Consider the following 7,928-nt stretch of genomic DNA (forward strand, 5'->3'; position numbering starts at 1 on the left):
AAGTAACTCTTCGGCTGTGCGTTCTCGCTACGGATCGCCTGGAACGGGATCCCTCAAATGAGCGTTACTGACGAGGGACGCCGATACTTCCGGTAGGGAGATATCCGTTCCCGTTACATCCTTTGAATATTGCTTTGGCAACATTTTCGCAAGAACTCTTTTTTATTGTGGTTGTGGTTGTGGTTGTTGCTGCTGTTATTCTTGTTTTGTTCTTATTCTTCTCGTTCCGGGGAGTTGACTTTTCACAGCTCATAGGAAGTCAAATACCAGAAATTGCGTGGCGGCGACAATAACGCTACAATTCAGGATCTTCTGCCGGTCTAGACTCGTATCAGGTATCATCACGCCTATTAATATCATCGCAAACTAAACAAACTAAAGGTGCGCTTTGATTGGTTGGATAGCCCCGCACAATTTTACATAAACATAACGCCCTCGTTTAATTTATCAGAATATACCACTGAAATGTATAGATCCCGACATTACAAGTGGGCAAATTCTTCATTAATAATATCAAAAATCAAACATTGGTCAAAACGGGGCTCCCTGCTGGATATGCCCATGGACATAACATTTATTTCAAGACCCACCTGTGGGAGACATGATGGATGTATAAGGTGGGAGATGGGCATGTCACAGTCTGACATATAACCTGGTCGTTGCTTACTTTGAGGCCCATGTGCAGCATATCAGAAATGTTTGTTTGCTGATTAAGGGAGTTTTTTCTTGCCTCAGGCTTGGGTCAGGGGGGTGTAATCAATATTTGACCTGTTAAGCCCTTAGAGACTGTAATGGTGATTAAGGGCTAAATAAATAACATTTCATTGAATTGAATTAAATTCTGATTAACAACCGGCCTATATGAATATTGAATTAAAAATATAAATAAATACATGTTTTTTTGTGTGACGAGTGTAGGTATAAGGACAATATTTAAAGAGACTACTAGGTTTCCTTGTGTGATCGTTTTGTAGTGTTTAAGGTTTGTGTCTTTTGTAGCTTCTTGAGTAATATAACTCCCGACCAATCTTTTCTGTCTAACGTTTGTGGGACGGAGCAGCATCTGAACTGAAACGTAAAACCATAGCGCTATCTTCTGGTGAAGCTCCGCGCGCGTGCGTGCGTGCGTGCGTGCGTGCGTATGTGCGTGCGTTCTCCGTCCTGGCGGTGGTTGATTTTGATCTCTGGGTTCGAGAGAGGGTTAAGCTCTTCAGACATGTATAGTATTGGTCTACGTTTGGTCTTACGTTAAATTCGTCGTATAGTATAGTGGCCCTTTACGACAAGGTTTTTCTGATACAATCGCATTCAGCGAGCAACTAACAGACGCACGACCATTATGTCAAAAGTCCCTACAGTACCGTACTAGTCCACTAGATGGCGGCTTCTCCCTTTTTAAATCGAACACCTGTGAGGGTTAGCTCATTTTGATACGTAAACTTTAATTCAGGAATGTTTAGCAAAAAAGCTTCGCTATTTTTGTGTGAGCGAGTAAAATGTTTGATATAATGAAGAAGACACACACGCACACACACACACACACACACACACACACACACACACACACACACACACACACACACACACACACACACACACACACACACACACACACACACACACACACACAACACACACACTAACCTCCTTTTTAAGGACTGGCTGTTCTTTGGTCGAGGATTATGCTCTATTGAGCTAAAGGGAAAGTTATACCTTGATAATGTGTGGGGGGAATCCGTGACTCTAGCAGCTGCTGGTCCAGCTGTCTGAAAGCTTCTCGTCTGCATGTTCTCTCCAAAAGGAACGCTTCCTGGTGGACGGCCCACTCACCAGCCTGCAGACGCATCCCACCACTGCCCACGGCCCTAAGCCCACCTCACACCATCTAAGACATCAAAACACACACACACACACACACACACAACCACACACACACACACACACACACACACACACACACACACACACACACACACACACACACACACACACACACACACACACACACACACACACACATTTATACCCCCTCAAACACACACACACACACACACACACACACACACACACAAACACCAGGGGAGACCCCTACTTCCTCCCTTGACCTCAGCAGGAGGAGAGGCTTAGAGGACGAGGAGGGAAGATGAAGAGGAGGCGGAAGGAGGATGAAGAGGAGGGGGGGGGGTTCATAATTTGGTAATTAATATTCAAAGTAAGCTGAGACCATCAGGAAACAATTATTCAATAATGTTTTGAGGTAAATGTACACACACAACTATGCTGACTAGAAGTATGCGTGCATGTACACACACACACACACACACACACACACACACTTCACATACATCACCATCAGCCACTCTTCCTGTGTTCCCGGATCACATTACTGTTCCTCCAGCGGGACTGGGGTGAAAGTAGCAGGGAGGCCCTGGAGATGGGTGCAGGTCATCCAGGGAGAGTCACGGGCTGCAGGGAGTCCATCTCACCAGGGGACCTCTGCTATTGTGATGTTATTATATATGACCAAGGTGGCCTAGTAGTCAGAGGAGCTTGGGAACATGTTGTATCCCTCATGTCGATTCTACCTATCTATCCATCCGCCCCACAATCTATCCATCGTCTGTGTTTTTACTCTAGTATATACAGAGGACTGTGAGAAGGGAGGAAGATGGAGAGAGAGAACCACCACGGGACCATGCCACTAGACCGTTCACAGCCAGTCCCCACTGTTTTCGTTCAGCCCTCCAGTCCCCAGCTTCCAGCCCCCAGCTTCCAGCCTCCAACCTCAAATACCCAGCCTCAAACCTCCATCCTCTGGCCCCCAACCTCCGTTCTCAAGTCTCAACCAACCCCCAACTTCAGGTCTCCAGTATACAGCCTCCAGTCCTCAGCCTCCAGCCTCAAACCTCCAGTCTCAAACATCCAGTCTCAAACCTCCAGCCTAGAGTCTCAAACCTCCAGTCTCCAGTCTCAAACCTCCAGCCTCCAGTCTCAAACCTCCAGCCTCCAGTATCAAACCTCCAGCCTCCAGTCTCAAACATCGAGTCTCAAACCTCCAGCCTCCAGTCCCAAACCTCCAGCCTCCAGTCTCAAACCTCCAGCCTCCAGTCCCAAACCTCCAGCCTCCAGTCTCAAACCTCCAGCCTCCAGTCTCAAACCTCCAGCCTCCAGTCTCAAACCTCCAGCCTCCAGTCTCAAACCTCCAGCCTCCAGTCCCAAACCTCCAGCCTCCAGTCTCAAACCTCCAGTCCTCAGTCTACAGCCTGCAGCCCTCAGCCTCCAGTCTCAAACCTCCAGTCCGTAGCCTCCAGGCAGTGTTCCTCAGTGGCTGGTGAGAGCCCTGTCTCAGGTAATTGGGATCAGATGAGCGCCGGTGGTCAGAGATCCGGAGGACCCCCAACCTAACCTGGAAGCATTTATTTGATGGGAGAAATGTTTAGTTAAAAGTACAGCAGCAAACGGTCTCCTCACCCCCCCCCCCCCCCCCCGTCCCTGCTCTCTAATGACTCTGATGCCCAGGCACACACACACACACTGCGATGGATAGCACAGATGAAACATGCACACACACACCCACACACACACACACACACACACACACACATATATACACCGACACACACACAAACACTGGGATGGATAGCACTACTGAAACATGGACATACACACATATATACACACACGTACACACAGACACACACACACACACACACACACACTGACATAAACACTTGGATGGATAGCACAGCTGAAACATGTACACGAACACATACATAAACACACTTTCAGATTAATGCAGGCGACACACAAAAATTGTGTGTGTGTGTGTGCACAAATTTACAAATCTACATGAAGCCACCTCCACTTAGAAACTCACACACAAATGCACACAGCCACACAAATCCACATCCATCCAAAACCACAACACACCCTCCAACAACTGAGTGTGTGCACTCACACAACATGTAGACATCATTCTGGCACAAATTCACACATGCAGAATGTATAATTTAAATGTAAGTCTCACACCCACACACACACACACACACACACACACACACACACACACACACACACACACACAAGCAAATGGTAAAGCACACATACACACAACAGAGACTACTACACAGAAATTATACTAAACGCACAACCACATTAACCATATGCACGCGCACACACACACACACACACACACACAAACACACAGTGCGAGCTCCATCGGGTCAGTGATGGATACGTTCGGTGAAAGCCCTGAACGGTGTTTCCCTGAGTCCTCACTTCCTTCCTGCCGAGCCGCGGCCAGGCAGACTGCACGCGGGATCGGGTTGCAGATTAACAGGTTTCCTGTCCAATCCACGGGCCGCGTTCATCTGCCTTCCCAGCGGTCACCTTTATTAATGAGCGGGCGGCGGCATTAGAAAGAGGAATGGTGATAGGGGACTGATGATATTCAGGGTCCTGGGCTGGGGCTGGGGCTGTCTCCTTATAGGGGCCATATATCTTGAGCGTGAAGTGAAGGTTTATCGCATTGAAATAATAGCGCACTGTTGTGGAGGAATGAGTTGGAGGAATTAGGGATGGAAATGTAAGGGAAATCCGTTTCTCCCCTGGTGGAAGTGCTGGTAGTGGCAGATTCATGCAGAATGAACCAAACTAATATTTATATTGTCGGAGAACATCAGCCTACTTCAGAAAATATTAATACAGCATCATTTATTCCCTCCATTTTCCCATGTTTCTGTTAAATTTCTAGTAGAGGATGCCTCTAAATTCTAGTAGAGGATTCTATATTGAGTCAATGTATGGCAGATATATAAAGTGTAGCAATACTATTGAGTCGTCCTCTGACCCACGATCAAAATGATCGCAATTAGCCTACAATCTCGAGCCAAAGAACACATAGGCGTGCAACTGGTCCTCTTTGTGAAATAGTTGCCTGTATGTAAAAATGTCAGCTGTGCTCTTTCTCTGAGCAAGATGTATAATTAGTATCAGTAAATGGTGCATCCACGCCAGAAATGCAAGCATTTAATTCAAGTCTTTCAGGGTTATACCCATATTTACATACCTGAAGGATCGGTCGAAGCGGTTAAACCAGGTGATTCATTGTCATTCTCCACACCACCCCTCCATCACCCAACAGACCCCACTGCTGCAACCCCCCCCCCCCCCCCCACCCCACTTTCTCCCGCCAGCAGCCCCTTGATTACAGCCATCTCTCGGGGGAAGGGTTCAACTCCTCAGAGATAGTGATACAGAGGGCACTAGGCCTTCTGGCCCAGTCACTTCAGATCAAGGCGCGACGAGGAAATGGCGACGGACATAAAGCTAAATATATAATTCCTCCCATGCCGGTAATCACGATGTCCAGACGATTCGAAATGACAGTTTAACCACTTTAGACTGAGGAACGCTTTGTTGGGGCTGGAGAAGAGAAGGGAGAGTTGGTGCGCACAAAAGGTTGTGTGTGTGTGTGTGTGTGTGTGTGTGTGTGTGTGTGTGTGTGTGTGTGTGTGTGTGTGTGTGTGTGTGCAAGTGTGCGCGCGACCGTGCGTATGTGTGTGTGTGCAGCCGCCATCCAAAAAGGGGCCCTGCGTGGCCCTCGGCACGTGAGCGAGCGCACGATCCCATTGAGCTGAAATCGCTCGCAGACCAGAAGGATTGCGGCAATTCGGCGAGTGAGTGACAAGCCAAGAGGTCCGGAAGGAAACACTCTGGCTGCGATGGCGCGGCTTTACCTGATGATTAGGATATCCAACTTCCTAGTGGAACGGCCGTCATTTCCCAGTTCAAGGCGGTAAGTGTACCACCTGGATTAGGCCTAAACGCCGTCGACGTGAAGCGCACGTTGCATTAAGACCTGCTGCAGGTCCGTCTTGCATACCAATGTCTCTACCCCTCTATTAGTTTAACCAAACGGCTCGGGAAACAATTTCCAGCCGCAGGTCTCCGTTAATGTTATGCGCAATTTACATATGCGTAGTTTGGTTCCTGCCGGCGCATCTGAATAAATCTCTCCGTTCTACTACAAAGAAGAGTATTTTTGTGCATTTACATGCTGATTGGATTCTTGATGTCATCTTCAGGCTAGCGGCCCACTCTTTTACCACTTTCTGCACTCCAGAGGAGACGCAGAGGGCAGAAGGAGCCATGGAGAGAGTGGGCGGGAGGCTTGGGATGAGAGGTGTGTGTGTGGGATTGATCCAATTCTATCTGCGCTGAAGTGACCGCCCCCCCCCCCCACACACACACACACCTCCCCAGAAGGCTCTGTATCCTGGGGATAGCCTAATCACAGCACACGGGACGACATAGAGAACAGACAAAAATACATATTCTCTCCACTCCAGCAAACATGCAGACGTTCACGCACAAGCACACTCTCACTCTTTCTCCCTCTCTCTGTCACCCCTTCTCTCTCACACACACTCGGTGCTCACCACACCTAGCATATAATGGGGAGCCTATTGCCACAAGCCTGTAAACTCTTGAAGATATATGAATAATGCAGAGAGGGATAATAGGCATGCAAGGCACACAGAGATGGGGACAGAGTGAGGAGTTTGGGGAACGGGATTATGAGGAATGCAAATCAAATACCTTTTGAAATTGGAGAAAAACAAGGAAGGAGGATTGAAAAGAAACCTTTATTGCTCCTTTTTTTGCAACAAAGTGAAAGCAGATTAAGTCGTGTGATTTTGCTGATTTTGCTTAACTAGTTTTGTTTTACATAAATGATGTTGGCTCCATCCTTCCAAGGCAAAACAAATATGATTGCCATTTACAGTTCCAACATCCTCATCTGTGCAAAACGCAAAATATAAATACAAGTTACCTTTAAAGCTGCTTTAGGTGCAATTTGAGTGTTGTAAAGAGAGAGCAGAAAGAGCTGAGGAGAGAAACTAACCCTAACCTGAAAGTATCCAAAATATGTCTTCCTTTCCTCCCCACATTTCTGGGACTTTAAAACGAGTTGCATTTCACAATAACTTGGCAATATGAATTCCTTGAAACAATCAGGTAAGAGATGTGATCTAAATAGTGTCATCCACATGCAGGCACAGTCTGTAATATATAATAATAATAATAATAATAATAATAATAATAATAATAATAATAATTCACTCAACACATTTCAGTCGATAATAGCTGACCGATGGCAAGGGCATTTCTAATTAATTACACTCAAACAAAAGCTTGTAAATATTGCCTAGTGCACTTTAAATCTAATGAGACTATTTTCATTAAACAGTTTTCCAAAGGACTAACCTAGACTAGAGAGAAAGGAGGTTTGGGCATTGAACCACTATCCTTGCCCAGCGAACATAACAGGCCCTGCGATGTGAGGCGCCAAATCAACTGTTTGCTGAACTTATTTAGAATTGTATATTTTTAAAAGCAAGAGCCAAAGAACACAACACACAACTCCTCTTTTTAACACTCCGCCACGTACACACAAACTCATGGCCTTGCTCCGTCCCACACATGCGCGCATGCACGCGCACGCACACACACACACACACACACACACACACACACACACACACACACACACACACACACACACACGTCAAAAGGCGGTGCAGCTAGTAGTAAACATCGAGGCGAACGGGTAATTCACTTGATAAATGTCAAGCGAAATGAAGCTATCAGCTGAAAGCAATTTCCTCACGCTGGCCTGTGTTCTGCGCCAGGGATCTGGAGATTTTCACTCCTCCATCGATCATGAAGCCTCTGTTTCAGGCCAAGGTACACAATGCCCCCAAATTGCTGACATATGGACCTAGAATCACCGCAAGAAAACCTGCCATTTGCACCCCACCCCTCTTCTGTCCCGACCCAAAACGCTCCTCCGCTAAACTGTTGTTTATCCAACGACTCCATTACAACACAGCAGAGACGCAGGCAGAGAGACACAGGCAGAGAGA

The sequence above is a fragment of the Pollachius pollachius genome (assembly GCF_949987615.1).
Source record: "Pollachius pollachius genome assembly, chromosome: 4".
Taxonomy (NCBI): Eukaryota; Metazoa; Chordata; class Actinopteri; order Gadiformes; family Gadidae; genus Pollachius; species Pollachius pollachius.